Genomic DNA, 18,180 nt, shown 5'->3' with positions numbered 1-18,180 from the left:
ATTTAACAAACACATAATTGTAATAGGCTCTGCTGTAGAAGATGTGGCACAGGAAAACATGGAAGATGCTGTTGAGGAAGCAGTTGTTGAAAATAATAATAGCAGAGACTTGTCCATAGCTTTTGATGGAAGCTGGCAGAAGAGAGGCCACACATCTCTGAATGGTGTAGTAACAGCTACAAGTGTGGACACTGGTAAGGTAGTTGATGTGGCAATACTTTTCAAGCACTGCAGATGCAAGGAGAAAATGTAAAATAAACATGAAGAGGAGTGCATGGCAAATTACTATTTGGTCAAGTGGTGGTATGGAAGTTGCTGGTGTAAGAAGTATTTATCAACGCTCAGTAAAATGGTACAACGTTAGATACATAAATTATCTTGGAGATGGTGACTCAAAAGCTTTCAAAGAAATTGAGGAACTGCGACCCTATGGTAACGAGGTGAAAATTTCCAAACTGGAGTGTGTTGGCCATGTTCAGAAAAGGATGGGATCAAGACTTCGACGGCTCAAGGCTAGCATGAAAGGCAAGAAATTGAGCGATAGAAAAACTTTAGATGGGAAAAATAGACTGACAGATGCTACACTAGATCATATTCAGAAGTGCTATGGTCTAGCAATAAGACAGAATACAGCAGATGCAGAATTAATGAGAAGAGCAGTCTGGGCTCTGTTTTTTCATACAGCTTCAAACAATGAAAATCCCCAACATGGGTTATGTCCAAAAGGAGACGATAGTTGGTGCAAGTACAACAGAGGCAAGGTAACTAAGAAACAATACAATCACCCTCATCACCTGCCACCTGCCATAATGGATGAAATAAAACCAATATTCCGAGACGTCGCAGATATTAGTCTACAAAAGAAATGTCTTCATGGCCGGACCCAAAATCCAAATGAGTGTGTGAACCATGTGGTATGGAATAGACTACCTAAAACTGTGTTTGTGGGTACAAACATACTTCACTTTGGCGTTTATGATGCTGTTTCATCATTCAATCAGGGCAAAGTTCTGCAGAAGTTGGGGGTCTGTGTAGGACTACGAACTGCTGCAGCTATGCTTTTTTTGGACATGGAACGGCTCAGGTCTTCAGATAATGCCATAAAAGTGTATTCAAAGATGGCTAGACAGCATAGCAGAGCCATCAAGAGGAAGCTGTTGGACGATTCTGATGATACAAGCTATGGAGCAGGCTTGTACTGAAGTAAAAACTTTGAAGCTAATTTCCCGTAACTGTAGTCTTTTTGTGTATAAGGTACATTTTCTCAGGACCTATTTATAGTAGAAAGATGAAATTTTCTGTAGTTGTTCCTTAGACCTTCTAATATATCTGAATTAAAAGATATGTGGAATTACTTTGTATTAATGGATGTAAATTTTAAAATACTTGTTAAAATGTATAACTTTTTTTAACATTTACAAAAAATAAAATATCTGAAAAACTATACATTATTTTTTCAAAATTAATGATTCAGCATAAAAGCAGAACATATCCCTGCGGTCTGTGAAAAAATCAAGAGTATCGTCCAAATAACAAATGAGAAAATGTTCCTAACTTTTAGCTCAATTTAACATTGTAAGCATAGGGCGTTCCGTATACCCTTAAAAAAAATAAAAAACAAAAAAACAAAAAAAAACCTCCAGCCTCCGCGAAATTTATTTACTATATTTCAAGAACTCTAATTGAAGTGAATCCGTAGAAATTCCATGCAGCGAGAGGCATCCAAACGTAGCATCAAGCAAGCAAGACCAGATGCGACGGAGCTAGTACACAGACACACAGTGCTACTTCTATAGGTAACATACCAAGGCGAGCATAAACAAAGTAATGCGGCGCGTTCTCAAATAAAATCGGGAAAGTACCCGTGTTTCATTGGTCTCAGTGATACGAAAAGAATTGATGTAGCTATAAATGTACTAGGTAAATTGATTGCTCATTCTTTGTGTGGAAAATGTTTTCGATTAATAGTGCGTGAGTTGATAAATTGAAAATTTGTGGTAAGGACTATGGGACCAAACTGCTGAGGCCATCGGTCCTAGACGTACAAATTAATTAATCTAGCTTAACCTGACTTACGCTGTGGATAACACACACACCCATGCCCGAGGGAGGACTCGAACCTCCGACGGTGGGAGCCTCCCGGACTGGGACAAGATGCCTCTGCACGCGCGGCTACCCCGCGTGGCCTTAGCGTTAGTTTAGTTTTGCAACGCAGCTATCAAAATTTGCTCGTAACATCGCACGCTACACCCAACACACAATCTGTGAGGCCTCAAATAAATGTCCATATTATTTCCCTTTTTTTTTTAACAGTGCTTCTACTGCGCTTGCATCCAGCGATGAGCACTATGAATATTTAGTGACTCTTGTAGAAAATTATTTAGTTAGGTCTTGGCATCGCTTCTCCTTCGTGGTTATAATTTTCCACAACATGATTATAAGTTTATACACTACTGGCCATTAAAATTGCTACACCAAGAAGAAATGCACATGATAAACGGGTATTCATTGGACAAATATCTTATACTAGAACTGACATGTGATTCCATTTTCACGCAATTTGGGTTCATTGATCCTGAGAAGCCAGTACCCAGAACAACCACCTCTGGCCGTAATAACGGCCTTGATTATTATTATTTTTTGTTTTTTTTTTTTGTGTTAGGGCGCACAACTACACTGGTCATTAGCGCCCAGACTACGTTAGGAATGCACCTCCAGGCACAAGTTTAAAACAGCAACTAAGAGGGAAAACACGATAAAAGACAGACTTACAGGCATAGGATTAAAAAAAAAACAGCATAATCAAATGTCCTTAGAGAGGTTTGTCAAGTTGATAAAACGAAGAACGCGAGCAGCTGCTCGTGGGTCATCCGCTAAAATGGCATCTAGAGTACATGGCAGGCCAAGATCAAGACGCAGTGTGTTAAAATCCGGACAGGACGTTAAAATGTGGCGGACCGTCAGCAGTTGCCCACATGGGCAGAACGGCGCCGGCACAGCCGTCAGCAGATGGCGATGGGTGAACCGGCAGTGTCCAATTCGTAACCGGGCCAAAACGACCTCCTCCCGCCGAGAAGGGCGTGAGGAGGACGTCCAAGCTGCGGGAAGAGGTTTCAAGGCCCGAAGTTTGTTGTCCGTAAGTGCAGACCAATCGGCATGCCACAGCGATAAAATGCACCGACAAATGACCCTGCTACAATCTGATGAAGGGACACAACAAGAAGCTGTCCGAGGCTGGAGGACCCAGCGTTGGCCGCGGCATCTGCAGCTTCGTTCCCAGGGACACCGACATGGCCAGGAACCCACATAAAGCTAACCGGAGAACCGTCGTCCACCAGCTGCTGAAGAGAGCGTTGGATCCGGTGCACGAAAGAGTGAACCGGATACGGATCACTGAGGCTCTGGATGGCGCTCAGGGAATCGGAGCAGATGACATAAGCAGAATGTCGGTGGCGGCAGATGTAAAGAACAGCCTGGTAGAGGGCAAAGAGCTCAGCTGTGAAGACCGAACAATGGCCATGGAGCGGGTATTTGAAACTTTGTGCCCCGACAATAAAAGAACACCCGACGCCGTCATTGGTCTTAGAGCCATCTGTGTAAATGAAGGTCATATTAATGAACTTCGAACGAAGTTCGACAAAACGGGAGTGGTATACCGAACCGGGGGTAACCTCCTTTGGGAGCGAGCTGAGGTCAAGGTGAACGCGACCCTGAGCCTGGAGCCAAGGTGGCGTGTGGCTCTCGCCCACTCTAAAGGTTGCAGGGAGTGAAAAACCAAGGTGTTGAAGGAGGCGACGAAAGCGAGCCCCAGTGGGTAGCATGGCAGAGACATACAACCCGTATTGACGGTCGAGAGAGTCGTCAAAAAAGGAACGATAAGACGGGTGGTCGGGCATTGACAGTAGCCGACAGGCATACCGACAAAGCAGTATATCGCGCCGGTAGGTGAGTGGCAATTCACCGGCTTCAGCATGAAGACTCTCGACGGGACTAGTATAAAACGCTCCGATCGCAAGACGTAAACCCCGATGTTGTATGGAGTTGAAGCGGCGTAAGATGGACGGCCGTGCAGAGGAGTATACGAAGCTCCCAGAATCCAGCTTGGAGCGGAAGATCGACCGATATAGGTGAAGTAGGACGGTTCGATCCGCTCCCCACGACATACCACTGAGAACACGGAGGACATTTAGAGAGCGGGTACAACTGGCAGCCAAATGTGACCAGCTAAGTTTCCTGTCAAATGTAAGACCTAAAAATTTTGTTGTCTCCACGAATGGGAGAGCAACGGGACCGAGTCGTAAGGACGGTGGGAGAAACTCTTTGTAGCGTCAGAAGTTAATACAGACCGTCGTCTCGGCAGAAAAACGGATGCCTTTGGCGACAGTCCAGGAGTAAAGAAGGTCAAGAGATCGCTGAAGACAGCGCTCCAGGAAACATGTACGCTGCGCGTTGCAATAGAGGGTAAAATCGTCCACGAAAAGGGAGCCTGATACATCAGCTGGGAGGCAATCCATTATTGGATTGATCGCTATGGCGAAGAGAGCGACGCTCAAAACTGAGCCCTGTGGCACCCCACTCTCCTGGCGAAAGGTGTCTGACAGGACAGAACCCACAAGTACCCTGAACTGTCGATCAATTAAAAAGGAACGAATAAAAAGAGGGAGGCGACCGCGAAGGCCCCATGTATGCAATGTGCGGAGAATGTCCGCCCTCCAACAGGTGTCGTAAGCCTTCTCCAAATCAAAGAACACAGCCGCGGTCGGGCGCTTCCGCAAGAAGTTATTCATAATGAAGGTCGACAAGGTAACCAGATGGTCAACAGCAGAGTGGCTCCTACGAAATCCACATTGTACATTGGTTAGTAGGCGTCGATATTCGAGCAGCCAAACCAAACGAGAGTTAACCATTCGCTCCATCACCTTACAGACACAGCTGGTAAGCGAGATGGGTCGATAACTGGAAGGCAAGTGCTTGTCCTTCCCCGGCTTGGGAATCGGTACAACAATAGACTCGCGCCAGCATGCGGGAACATGTCCCTCAATCCAGATGCCATTATAAGTACGAAGAAGGAAACCTTTACCCGCAGGAGAAAGGTTCTGCATCTGAATGCGAATAGAATCAGGCCCTGGAGCGGAGGACCGTGGCCGGGCAAGTGCATTTTCGAGTTCCCGCATGGTGAATGGAGCATTATAAGTTTCACGATTCGAGGAGCGGAAGTTAGGTGGCCTAGCCTCCTCTGCTTGTTTTCGGGGGAGGAAGGCAGGGTGGTAATGAGCGGAGCTCGAAACCTCTGCGAAAAAGAGGCCGAAGGCATTGGAGACATCATCAGGGGCCACAAGGACGTCATTCGCGACCGTCAAGCCAGAAACTGGTGAGTGGACCTTAGTGCCAGATAGCCGGCGCAGGCCACCCCAGACAACAGAAGAAGGAGTAAAACTTCTTTGTAATTTCCAATTGCCTGACTAGACAAACTTTGCACAATTTTGGTAAACATTTTTGGAATACAGTGATCAATTAATTGTTATATTTAGATTAAAGTTCAGTAAAACTGTTGAAGGTGCTTGTGAAAGCAGCCCAGCTGGCTTTCTTGCTTTCTTTAATAATACGACGACACTGAGCACGTAATCGTTTATAATTGATACAATTCGCCACTGTAGGCTGGCGTTTAAAAGTGCGCAAAGCACGTCGACGAGCACGTAAAGCATCTCTTCATGCTGCGGTCCACCAGGGGACCGGTACGCGACGTGGAGAAGAAGTAGTGTGAGGGATGGAATATTCAGCAGCAGTGAGAATGACTTCCGTGAGGTGTGCGATCTGACTATCGCAGCTTGTGAAGGTTTGATCCTGAAAAGTCGCCCTGGAAGAGAAGAGCCCCCAGTCTGCTTTGGAGATGTTCCAACTAGTTGAGCACGGAGAGGGGGTATGATGCAGGAGATGGATAACACAAGGGAAGTGGTCACTCGAATGTGTGTCAGAAAGTGCATACCACTCAAACCGGCGTGCAAGTTGGGTAGTACATATAGAGAGGTCTAAATGGGAATAGGTGTGAGATGTGTCCGAAAGAAAAGTAGGGGTGCCATTATTGAGGCAGACAAGACTGAGCTGGTTGAAAAGGTCTGCTTACAGGGAGCCCCTCGGGCAGGATGCTGGAGAGCCCCAAAGGGGATGGTGGGCATTGAAGTCTCCAGTTAACAAAAATGGTGCAGGTAACTGAGCAATAATTTGCATCATGTCTGCCCTGGTAACGGCAGACGACGATGGAGTGTAAACGGTACAAATGGAAAATGTAAAAGTGGGGAGAGTAATTCAGACGGCAACTACCTGCAGGCCGGTGTGCAATGTGATGGGATCGTAGTAAATATCATCCCGGACCAGCAACATAACCCCTCCATGAACCGGATACCTGCCACAGGGGGTACGTCAAACCGCACAGTGGTGTAGTGTGCCAAGGCAATTTGATCGCATGGGCGTAGCTTCGTTTCCTGGAGGGCTACGACGAGCGGACGGTGCAAGCGGAGCAGCAACTTCAAGTCCTCTCGGTTGGAGCGAATGCTGCGAATATTCCAGTGAATAAGTGCCATCGTGAGAAGCAAAAGAGAAAGAAGATGCAAGAAGGGGTCACCTCGAAGGCCGCTGAGGGCCTGGCTTCGAGCGAACACTGCCGCCGCTATCAGTAGGCGGACAGTCATCGTCCATTGGTTCAATAGGTTCATTGGCCATCTTGTTAAGATGGCCGGGAGGGGAAGCTTCCTCCGCCGGCGAACGGCCAGATGTTCGGCTACCAGCGGTGCGGCCAGGCGAAACGGATGACGGCCTGGGGCGGCAACCGCTGGGTGGCGCAGGAGAAGAAATGCGCCGTGGCAGAGAAGGAGAACTGTGCTTCCTATGAGCCTCCTTGGAAGGTCGTTTAGTGGAAGTACTGGTCGATGGCTGGGAGTTCGAGGTACGTAGGAAGTCTGCACGCGACGGTTCCTTCTTGAAGGCCCGTGCATCTGACTTCTGGGTCTTCGTCTTGGCAGAAGCTGATGAAGGAGCTTGTGTCTGAGGAGTGACGGGAGGAAGAGGAGACGTCGACCGGGCGATCTTAGCACTGGCCGAACGGACGACCGTAGTGCTGAAGGTCAGATCGCATGTCTGTATCGCCACCTCCCTGGTAGTCCGAGGAGAGGCGAGGACAGTACTGTATTTCCCCGCTGGGAGCAGCGTGCGCTTTCTACTAGCAAATAGCTTGCGAGCAGCTGAGGTGGACACTTTCTCTTTGACCCGAATCTTCTGTATACAGCGTTCTTCCTTGTAGATGGGACAGTCGCGGGAGGACGCTGCATGGTCACCCTGACAGTTCACACAACGAGGAGACGGAGGTGGACAGCCACCCTCATGGGCATCCCTGCCACAAGTGACACATTTAGCCGCACTGGAACAAGACTGGCGTGTGTGATTAAAACGCTGACACTCATAGCAGCGCGTAGGTGTCGGGACATAGGTTCAACACGATACCACAGTTCATCAAGAGTAGTGACTGGCGTATTCTGACTAGCCAGTTGCTCGGTCACCATTGACCAGACGTTTTCAATTGGTGAGAGATCTGGAGAATGTGCTGGCCAGGGCAGCAGTCGTACATTCTCTGTATCCAGAAAGGCCCGTGCAGGACCTGCAACATGCGGTCGTGCATTATCCTGCTGAAATGTAGGGTTTCGCAGGGATCGAATGAAGGCTAGAGCGACGGGTCATAACACATCTGAAATGTAACGTCCACTGTTCAAAGTGCCGTCAATGTGAACAAGAGATCACCGAGACGTGTAACCAATAGCACCCCATACCATCACGCCGTGTGATACGCCAGTATGGCGATGACGAATACACGCTTCCAATGTGCGTTCACCGCGATGTCGCCAAACACGGATGCGACCGTCATGATGCTGTAAACAGAACCTGAATTCCTCCGAAGAAATGGCGTTTTGCCATTCGTGCACCCAGGTTCGTCTTTGAGTACACCATCGCAGGCGCTCCTGTCTGTGATGCAGCGTCAAGGGTAACCGCAGGCGTGGTCTCCGAGCTGATAGTCCATGCTGCTACAAACGTCGTCGAACTGTTCGTGCAGATGGTTGTTGTATTGCAAACGTCCCCATACGTTGACGCAGGGATCGCGACGTGGCTGCACGATCCGTTACAGCCATGCGGATAAGATGCCTGTCATCTTGACTGCTAGTGATACGAGGCCATTGGGATCCAGCAAGGCGTTCCGTATTACCCTTCTGAACCCACTGATTCCATATTCTGCTAACATTCATTGGATCTCGACCAACGCGATCAGCAATGTCGGGATACGATAAACCGCAGTCGCGATAGGCTACAATCCGATCTTTATCAAAGTCGGAAACGTGATGGTACACATTTCTCCTCCTTACACGAGGCATCACAACAACGTTTCACCAGGCAACGCCGATCAACTGCTGTTTGTGTATGAGAAATCGGTTGGAAACTTTCCTCATGTCAGCACGTTGTACGTGTCGCCACCGGCGCCAACCTTGTGTGAATGCTCTGAAAAGCTAACCATTTGCATATCACAGCATCTTCTTCCTATCGGTTAAATTTCGCGTCTATAGCAAGTTATCTTCGTGGTGTAGCAATTTTAATGGCCAGTAGTGTATATCCTGTACCACACAGTCCTTTCTTTGTTGAACAGATAAATTACTAGCGGCCTCCCTTTTGACGTATTTCGGGACTGTTTCACCGTCAAATATAAAATAAACAATCAGGAACAACAAAAACAAATATTTCCTAAAATTTGACACTTTCTACGTGTGCCTGTCACTGCATGTTTCACTTTAGTGACCGCTTTCCATCGAAAAGATGCGAAGAATGTCATATTAGCATCGTGTTTGCATCTGGGGGGAAACAATGAAACGCAGTGATAAAAGTAAGTAGACAATGTTTTCCGCATAGTTTGCGTTTCATTATTCAGAATTTCTATTGCGATGGTGTCCAACTTTAGCCTTCAAAAGAAACAAAAACGTCGCGGAACGAATCCATTCTATAGGAAGCTACAATAGTGTGGTGAGAAGCTAGAGACCATCAGGATATTAGCGCGCAGAACAGTTGGTCTTATTGTCAAAGTAACGATTCCCTCCGGAAATTCGCAGTGATGAAGAGCGAGCTGATGGAAAATTGTTATTTACCTTTTGTACGTTTGTGACCTGTATGTAGATTAAGAGCATGTCTGGGACCAGTTCAGACATACAATACATTATGACAATCGCTTTGTTCGTCTGGTTCCTCAGAACGGATACACACTAAGGAATCAAGTTCTGATGTCATCCTAGATTGACTTCGACATCGGTGTAAATGAAAAGTTATTCCTCCTAAAAATTCAATATAATATTTTGTCGCTTGGCGAAGAAAAAGTGCTGTTTGCTGGCCTCTAAGTTTCCGCACGTTACAGAACTGTTCGGATTTTCCTGGGCCCTTGTCGTACAGGTATTTCTTGTTGGCTTCGTTTTCGGATGTTTGGCCGACATTTTCATAAGTTATAGTTGCCTGTTATGAAGCCGGACGTACAGATTAATACTTAATAAACAATATGCTTCTTAATTTACGGACATCTCTAAATTCTTCATTTGTGCGGCCATGTTGTCCGTAGTTGCTTTACAATTCTTGGAGGTATTTTCGTTCTGTCGCTGCAACCACAAAATGCGGATTTTTTTTCACGAGAAACATTTCGCTTTATTGAGGTAAAGCATCATCAGTGGTGATGATTTTCGCTTGATTTCTCGCTTACATCGGGAAATGCCGTCTTTTAGCACATCCTTTATGTTTTTCTTCTTTAGACACGTAGTTGTAGTCTAACTTTTAGTTGTTCTGCAACATTATGCACTTCTTACGTTTTTCAAACCACACTTTTTCGCACACCATTGTTCACTGTTAGTTTTTATACTTCTAAGTTACAAAATAAGTTCAGACCATTTACGTCACATGTCTTACGTTCACTTAAGAGGCAATTGAACGTCTCATTACTGTCATAAATTCACAGTTCCATAACGTAAAAATTAACTTCGTGAGTACATTGTGCAATAAGCACTCATGTTAATGACGGCATGTTATATGACGAAACAATCATATAAAAGTTTAATGAAAGAATGAGATATGTATTTGACATATTTCAGCCGGCCGATGTGGCCGAGCGGTTTTGGCGCTACAGTGTGGAGCCGCGCGACGGCTGCGGTCGCAGGTTCGAATCCTGTCTCGGGCATGGATGTGTGTGATGTCTTTAGGTTAGTTAGGTTTAAGTAGTTCTAAGTTCTAGGGGACTGATGACCTCAGAAATTAAGTCCCATAGTGCTCAGAGACATTTGAACTATTTTTAAGTTATGGTGGCCACTGATGAATCGTACATATGGATCATGGTAACTTCTTCACCATCAGCTAAGGCCTGAAGGTGGTGCATTGAAACGACGAAACTGGTATCTATACAATAAATGACATCACAAGGATGGCTGTAGGTGTTTCATTTTCTTACAATAATAAACGGCCGTAGTCCCCTAGACCTCCAGCCACAAGGATGGACATACAAAAATAAATGTAAAGTCCACTTCCATTCTGTTACATGGAATTTATTGGGACGCTCATTGTGGGCTACGTATAAAGTGAGAAAAAGATTTTTTCGGGATTTTGCCTTCGCTTGATGTGTGGATAGTGTGCACAACTGTGTCAGTATGAAGCCGCCGGATGACACTGGTGTAGTGGGCTGTGCGCTATGTGCGAGTTTGATAAGTATCCTCTAGAGTTTCAAATGGTTCAAGTGGCTCTGAGCACTATGGGACTTAACTACTGAGGTCATCAGTCCCCTAGAACTTAGAACTACTTAAACCTAACTAACTTAAGGACATCACACACATCCATGCCCGAGGCAGGATTCGAACCTGCGACCGTAGCGGTCACGCGGTTCCAAACTGACGCGTTTAGAACCGCACGGCCACACCGGCCGGCTGTCTAGAGTTTCATGTCAGATCATCTCACTGCTTTTGCTGCTCGTGTTCCACTTCATCATGTGAAAGCTCCGATAGTGTAATACTTTGTCGTGTCCTGTTTTGTTTACTATATCTGTTTGGAACCAATATATGGATGGACGTCAGAAACCGATCTAATGTGACAGATTTCAGGAAATTCCCTCTCCAGAATAAAAAAAAAGTGAGATGCATTGCAGGAGTAACGTAGAATTTTTATCCTTTGGAACGCTAACATGTGACAGGTATTTACAAATTTCGTGATTAGAATAAGGTCGCAGTTGCAAGTAATGTATCTCGGGTGAATAAAACGGTAGGAAAAATTCATTAGTATGTGGAGATCTATTACGCTGCAAGAGTAACGTAAACGTAACAGGGAACATAAGAAATAATTAACATCAATCCAAGTAGAAAATGAGATCGACGCTGTCGCAATAAATGAAAAAATCACTGACATATTTTCTCTCCTCACGCGTTACCCTACTCTCGGCAAAGTATTGAAGTAGAAATGTGCACGTCATGTTCAAAATAGGGAAAAATGAATTATGTACTACCAACAATCGGTTTGTTGTCCAGAGCTATATTGAATGGTCTTGCCTCGTGCTATCATATTCGGCTTGTTCGATGAATGAACGAACGTTTACATAAATTAATCGGGGATGTTGCAAGATCTCCTGTGGCTCTGAGTTGCATTATAATTAGATACTGTCGGACCATAGACCACCGTGGCAGAGTAAATGTTACTCGTAATGAACGAGTCGTTGGCGCTGACTGAGCTTAACGTCAGAGACGTAAAAACCACAACGAAAGGGATAAAGAAATATAGAGGTACGTTTTACGAGCCACTAAACTCCGGAAGCTTTGCTGAGGACTGTTTAACGTTTCTAACATTTACATCCGCGGTACAGCGGCAGCAGCGGTGACTGATTCTTGTACCACAAAATTTCAGTTTTGCAGCTCATTTACAAAGTGGAACGCGGGGTCTATCGATATTTCTGCCTACGAGATGTGGGATAAACGGCTAACGTCATTATAGACGTGAATGCGGCATACTGATAAAATGATTGAGTAGTGCACAGCCTTAACCAAAATCCCGCCTGTCATTTGCTTCTCAGAATGTATAATTATTGCCAGTTTGAGGAGTAAATTAGTGTTACTGTGGTATGTCGCTGCAAACAGTGCGAGAGCTAAATTTCCTATTAGTGTTCGCGATAATGCCTTTAATTTATTCACGATAAACCTAAAGAGTCGTATATTGAACGCTCATTTACAAATTTATATTTCTAATCAGAACGAAAAAAGCTCTTATCATAGCACATAAAAGGCGAATATGTCCTGAGGAGGCTTTGGGATGTAAAAGGAGAGAACTTCCTTTTCGAATTACCTGGTAGCTTCAAAGACATTTCATTTAAAACTTCTTGACATAATTCGCGCATTTTTACTTGTTCACATTCGTACCCAGGTCGCGTAATATAATGCATTGCGTCAAGTACAGTAACATGATACATGATTCCATTCGTATAACATGACATGTGCCATCATGTCATCTATCATGACATTAGTCATGGGCGCCATAGGACACAACATCTTATTGAAGTTTAGAATGCCTGCATCCCCCTCCGGGATACTTCCTATTGCAGATGCTCTCACACTCTCGGATACTTAGTATTGTAGATGCATACCACTCTCTAGAAGCACATAAATTATTGTCTATTTGCTCTTACACCTGTAATAGCGTGTGGCTTTGGGGGAGAAATGCTTCCCTCGGGGAAAAAATCAAACCTCCAACACAGAAATCAATACCATTTTTAGCGTCCCCCCAGGAACAAACCCACCCCCAGAAATTTTATACCCCCAGGAAACTTTTGTTAGCTATTACATATATGCTCGTCAGCCATATGATATTATATATTGTTTACTATGGCTGGCGAATCTTCTGGATTTTGGACATGGGATCAAGGACTTCAGTCTATAAATTACACGATGCAGGTGCGCCAGCGCCTAACAGCTAAGAGAGCTCACTCCACTGGGGAAGTAGGTTTAGCTAACTCGTAAAAAAAAGTCGAATATGTTTTGATTTAAATGTCTTTGAAGCTGCCAGATATTGCAGAAAGGTAGTTCCCTTCTTTTACATCCCTAACTCTAAAAATGGTTCAAATGGCTCTGAGCACTATGGGACTTAACATCTATGGTCATCAGTCCCCTAGAACTTAGAACTACTTAAACCTAACTAACCTAAGGACAGCACACAACACCCAGCCATCACGAGGCAGAGAAAATCCCTGACCCCGCCGGGAATCGAACCCGGGAACCCGGGCGTGGGAAGCGAGAACGCTACCGCACGACCACGAGATGCGGGCGTCCCTAACTCTGACCAGGACATATTCGTCTTTTTTGTGATATGACAGGAGCATTTTTCATTCTGATCCCAGCTTTTACTATAGCGTAATATTGACATCGGACCGCCATAACTTGGCAACCGACGTCGATTTTTGTTGAATCGGATACGATTGATCCGGTATAAATATTTTCATTGTCTTTCGAACTGTGTTTCTTATATCGCGGCAACAGGGAATGTTTTTACAAAACATCAAAATTTGAATGGACTCGCAGAAGTTCGAAACATGGTAGCGCGTAAAAACTTACAAAAACATATTTTCTGCACAAAAATCCGAATGAAGCCAGATTTTTGAAAGTGAGCTTTCAATTTTATTGCAAGAATGGGTTTTTTATTTATTTGGTTCGTTTTAACTGTTTCCACACATTTAATTCACGTAGGAACGAATGCTACATTTAGCCCGAGTTTAAACTATTGTATCCCGACAAAACTCCTTTAGATTTCATACATTTATCTAACTTCGTGCAAGGTTTGAACCGAATTGTAGAAGTTTAAATTATAGAAATGACGCGCTTCAAAAACTTCCAAGACAACGTGTTCTTTTTGATGCTCTTGCAAGTCAAATTCAAACGGTGCAGACGGCCGGAGTGGCCGAGCGGTTCAAGGCGCTTCAGTCTGGAACCGTGCGACCGCTACGGTCGCAGGTTCGAATCCTACCTCGGGCATGGATGTGTGTGATGTCCTTAGGTTAGTTAGGTTTAAGTAGTTCTAAGTTCTAGGGGTCTGTTGATCTCAGATGTTAAGTCCCATAGTGCTCAGAGCCATTTGAAACACTATTTTTCAAACGGTGCACATGCAGATGGTGCCATTAGCTAAGCATTAACTCCAGCCCAATTAAAATCTTTTTGCGAGAGGAAGTAATCCATTAGCACAATTTGCCTGGGTACCAGCTCCCGTTCGTCGTTCAGATTTTACTTGATCTACTGTAACATACTATAGTATAGTAGGACAGATGAACGAATGTCTACTCGATGTAACTATTAGTAGTCACCTGCGTTTATTAAACTTCCTGGCAGATTAAAACTGTGTGCCCGACCGAGACTCGAGCTCGGGACCTTTGCCTTTAGCGGGCAAGTGCTCTACCATCTGAGCTACCTAAGCACGACTCACGCACCGTCCTCAAAACTGTACTTCTGCCAGTACCTCGTCTCACCTGCATTTATGTTTTACTTGTTCGGTCGAACTTAATCCTGTTCGTCGCGTCGTTTTCTTTTCATTTCCTTAGAGGTATGGATTAAGTTTCATGTTGTGATTATCTTAGATTTCAGAAATGCTTAAAATTACTTTCTCGTTCAGAAAGCGGCGCAAAATTTGTCGTAGGAATTAAAGTCGAGCTTGAGAAGTTTCATGGTGAAAACAACGTAAGTAAATTTCATATGCCCAGTGTGTAGTTCCCGTTTGTTTTCGGGGTTGAATCTAAGAGGTGTGGAGATATGATTCTGGAATAACATACACCGCTATGACGCTCTAGGTCCGACGTCTGGTATAGTTGTAATCCGAAAATGAACGTTCTTTGACAGTGGATGGCTGTCCTGCCTGGAGTGCCGCAATGAAGGTGGCCATCGATTTTCTCTTTCGTAGTTTGGCGTGTTTCCAGCGCTACAGACCGTCCAGTAAACATTTTCTGAGATTCCGAAATTCGCGAACAAACTTCTGCTACTATGACGTTCATTTCGCTTTGTCTATTGCGTGGTTAAGAGTGGTTCAGAGATAGACCTGTAACTCTCTGCTGTAGAATTTTTTTGAACGTGACCAAGCGACAACACCCGGCTACGCCAGAGATCTGATATCAGTAAAAATCGCCCAACTCTGAACGTCGAGTTCATATGTGATGTTATCTCTTGGATCTGTTACAACGAACTTTACTTCACGGGACTGTTTCTGTGTCTTTAAATTTCGTGGCGCTGCAAGATAACTCACACTGCCTTGCACAATGGAGACCATAGTGGAAAAGTTGAGTAAGGCAAGAGGAAGGACAATCTTTATGCTAGTGTTTGCTGTTGGGAAGACTGCTGATGGGAGTAGAGAGAGAGCCTTCCAGAAAGTTGTGTACTTAGGACGGCGGTGGAACGCCGGGCGCCGGGATTTTCCCGCTGCGGCTTCTCTGTCACCCGAACCTTTTTTCTTTTTCGCTGGGAGCAGCAGCAACTTCGGTGGGGGAGGCCGTGTGTCCGGCGCCCGGTGGTCGGCGACCTGACCTGGAAAACCGCCGCCGTGTTTTCGAGTCGGGCGGCGCCGTCTGTCTTCTGGACCGTGTGCTCTCCCACCCTGCCGCCTTCCCCCGCCCACCCCTTCCAGAATCGCCCACCCTCCCCCCATAAAGGACCGCGTAATTACTGACCCCTGTTGGTGCTTCTGCGTCTGGCGTGGGTGTTAACGAGGACACCCCCGCGCTGGCGGACGAATCGCCTCCACCAAATTATTTCGCCCCGGCCGAAGTACGGTAATTAATTCCCGACTATTAATGCGCCAATAACATCGCTTCCGCACGCGGCCAGCGTCTGGTGTGATTTGGCTTTACACTGACCGGACCCTGCCTGTCTGCACCCTCATCACGAGTAGTACGAGCCTAATGATGAGAATTGCATACCTTAGAAATCAATGAGAGGCTATTTTTTTGTCTTTTTTATCAAGCTCCGATCGTTTGCAAAATGCCACAGTGAAAATCAGAAATGTTTCATATGCAACATTTATCTACACCTTACAGCTACTACCTGACACAGACGCCGAACCGACGTCCACATTTTTGCTGCGTCGTATCAACGTTCCAATAGCATCCTTTCTCATTGTAGACAAACGCCTGTGATTACCTCCGATTCCCTGTGCCGGTCTGCAGCTCGTTGTTTGCGCCAAAATGCAGTCCTCATAGCTAGCTGTTTATGTGAGTATCGATATGAAAATCAGAGGAAGATGTATCGGGGCTGTATGGTGGGTGATCAAACACTTCCCATCGCAAACCCGGCAGGGGCGTCTTCGCTGCACCTGCGGTATGCCGTCGAGAATTGTCATGTAAAAGGAAATATACCAAGACAGTGACGTTATGCGGACTGCATGAAATCAGGTGAAACCCCTGAGCAGGACTTCATACCTGCCGGTAGACTGTGTGCTCAAATCTGAAGAGTGAGCGAAAGGACACAGGAACGCTAGAGACACCGCACAACGCAAGTGCGCAAAGCATCACTTGACTTTCACTGTGGTTTTAAGTTTGCTGCCGATCAGGGGTTAAAAAATTAATAGCCCCATTACACTGACATCCGTCTTACCAATACAGTTCCGTGACTATGACGAAACGGTTCAAATGGCTCTGAGCACTATGGGACTTACCAGCTGAGGTCATCAGTCCCCTAGAACTTTGAACTACTTAAACCTAACTAACCTAAAGACATCACACATATCCATGTCCGTGGCACGATTCGAACCTGCGACCGTTGCGGTCGCGCGGTTCGAGACTGAAGCGCTTAGAACCGCTCGGCCACTCCGGCCGGCACTATGACGAAACTGAGAGCAGTTGCACTGCAATCCCTTGCTACTTGTCTACACGTTCTCTTTTACTGAAACAGTGCAGTGGTGTGAGGCTAGTCGTTATTAAGTACGGCGTTTGAGTGAACTGTCATGCTCTTGTAATGTAGCTCTGACGGGGCGAAGTTACCGATTGTCAGTATCTACCGAAGCTATATGCGATGAGCCTGGCATGACGATCAAGCACATCGCAGATACGTTCGATCGGGTTCAAATATGGCGAGCTAGGGGGCCAGCACATCAAATGGGTTCAAAAATGGTTCAAATGGCTCTGAGCACTATGGGACTTAACATCTAAGGTCATAAGTCCCCTAGAACGTAGAACTACTTAAACCTAACTAACCTAAGGACATCACACAACACCCAGCCATCACGAGGCAGAGAAAATCCCTGACCCCGCCGGGAATCGAACCCGGGAACCCGGGCGTGGGAAGCGAGAACGCTACCGCACGACCACGAGATGCGGGCACATCAAATGGGACTCGCAGCTTTGTTGATCGAACCACTCCATCACACTCCTGGCCTATGTTTACGTAGCACCCTTTGAAAAATAAATACAACATCTAACACACCTTAGAACTAAAGTAGGAAAGAAAAGAAGATAAAATACAGCAGTATTTGCAGTTACAGGGAAGCAAAATAAAAAAAAAAGAAAATTCTATCACAGTATGGGGACTTTCAGTTCTTCTCACTTTTTGTACTATCTTTTGGATCGTAAATTTGCTATTTTCATACGTCAGTCTTTTCTCGTTCAGAAGTATACGTTTCCACTTCATTGTTATGTACATACATAGACACATATAAGATCCGTGTTGCGGCAGTACGGTCTTTCGACGGCAATCGACCTCTGTGTCATGCTTTGCATATAGGATCAATCGAATGCTTTGAGCCGCGCGGGATTAGCCGAGCGGTCTTAGGCAGGCGCTGCAGCCATGGACTGTGCGGCTGATCCCGGCGGAGGTTCGAGTCCTCCCTCGGGCATGGGTGTATGTTTGTCCTTAGGATAATTTAGGTTAAGTAGTGTGTAAGCTTAGGGACTGATGACCTTAGCAGTTAAGTACCAAAAGATTTCACACACATTTGAACTTTTTTTTTTTTTTTAATGCTTTGAGGAGGTTTTTGAGCCAGTACGCTGCCCTCCTGCCTGTTATTAGCTTCCTAGACCTTAGACCCGATACTCCTCTCGCATTACTCCTCAGTTAGCATTAGTCCATCGCTTTCCAGTCCTCCCTCCATAAAAATGTCCCTGGTAGTACCGCT

The sequence above is a fragment of the Schistocerca piceifrons genome, chromosome 1 (genome assembly GCF_021461385.2).
Source record: "Schistocerca piceifrons isolate TAMUIC-IGC-003096 chromosome 1, iqSchPice1.1, whole genome shotgun sequence".
Classification (NCBI taxonomy): domain Eukaryota; kingdom Metazoa; phylum Arthropoda; class Insecta; order Orthoptera; family Acrididae; genus Schistocerca; species Schistocerca piceifrons.
Note: the sequence above shows the minus strand (reverse complement) of the source record.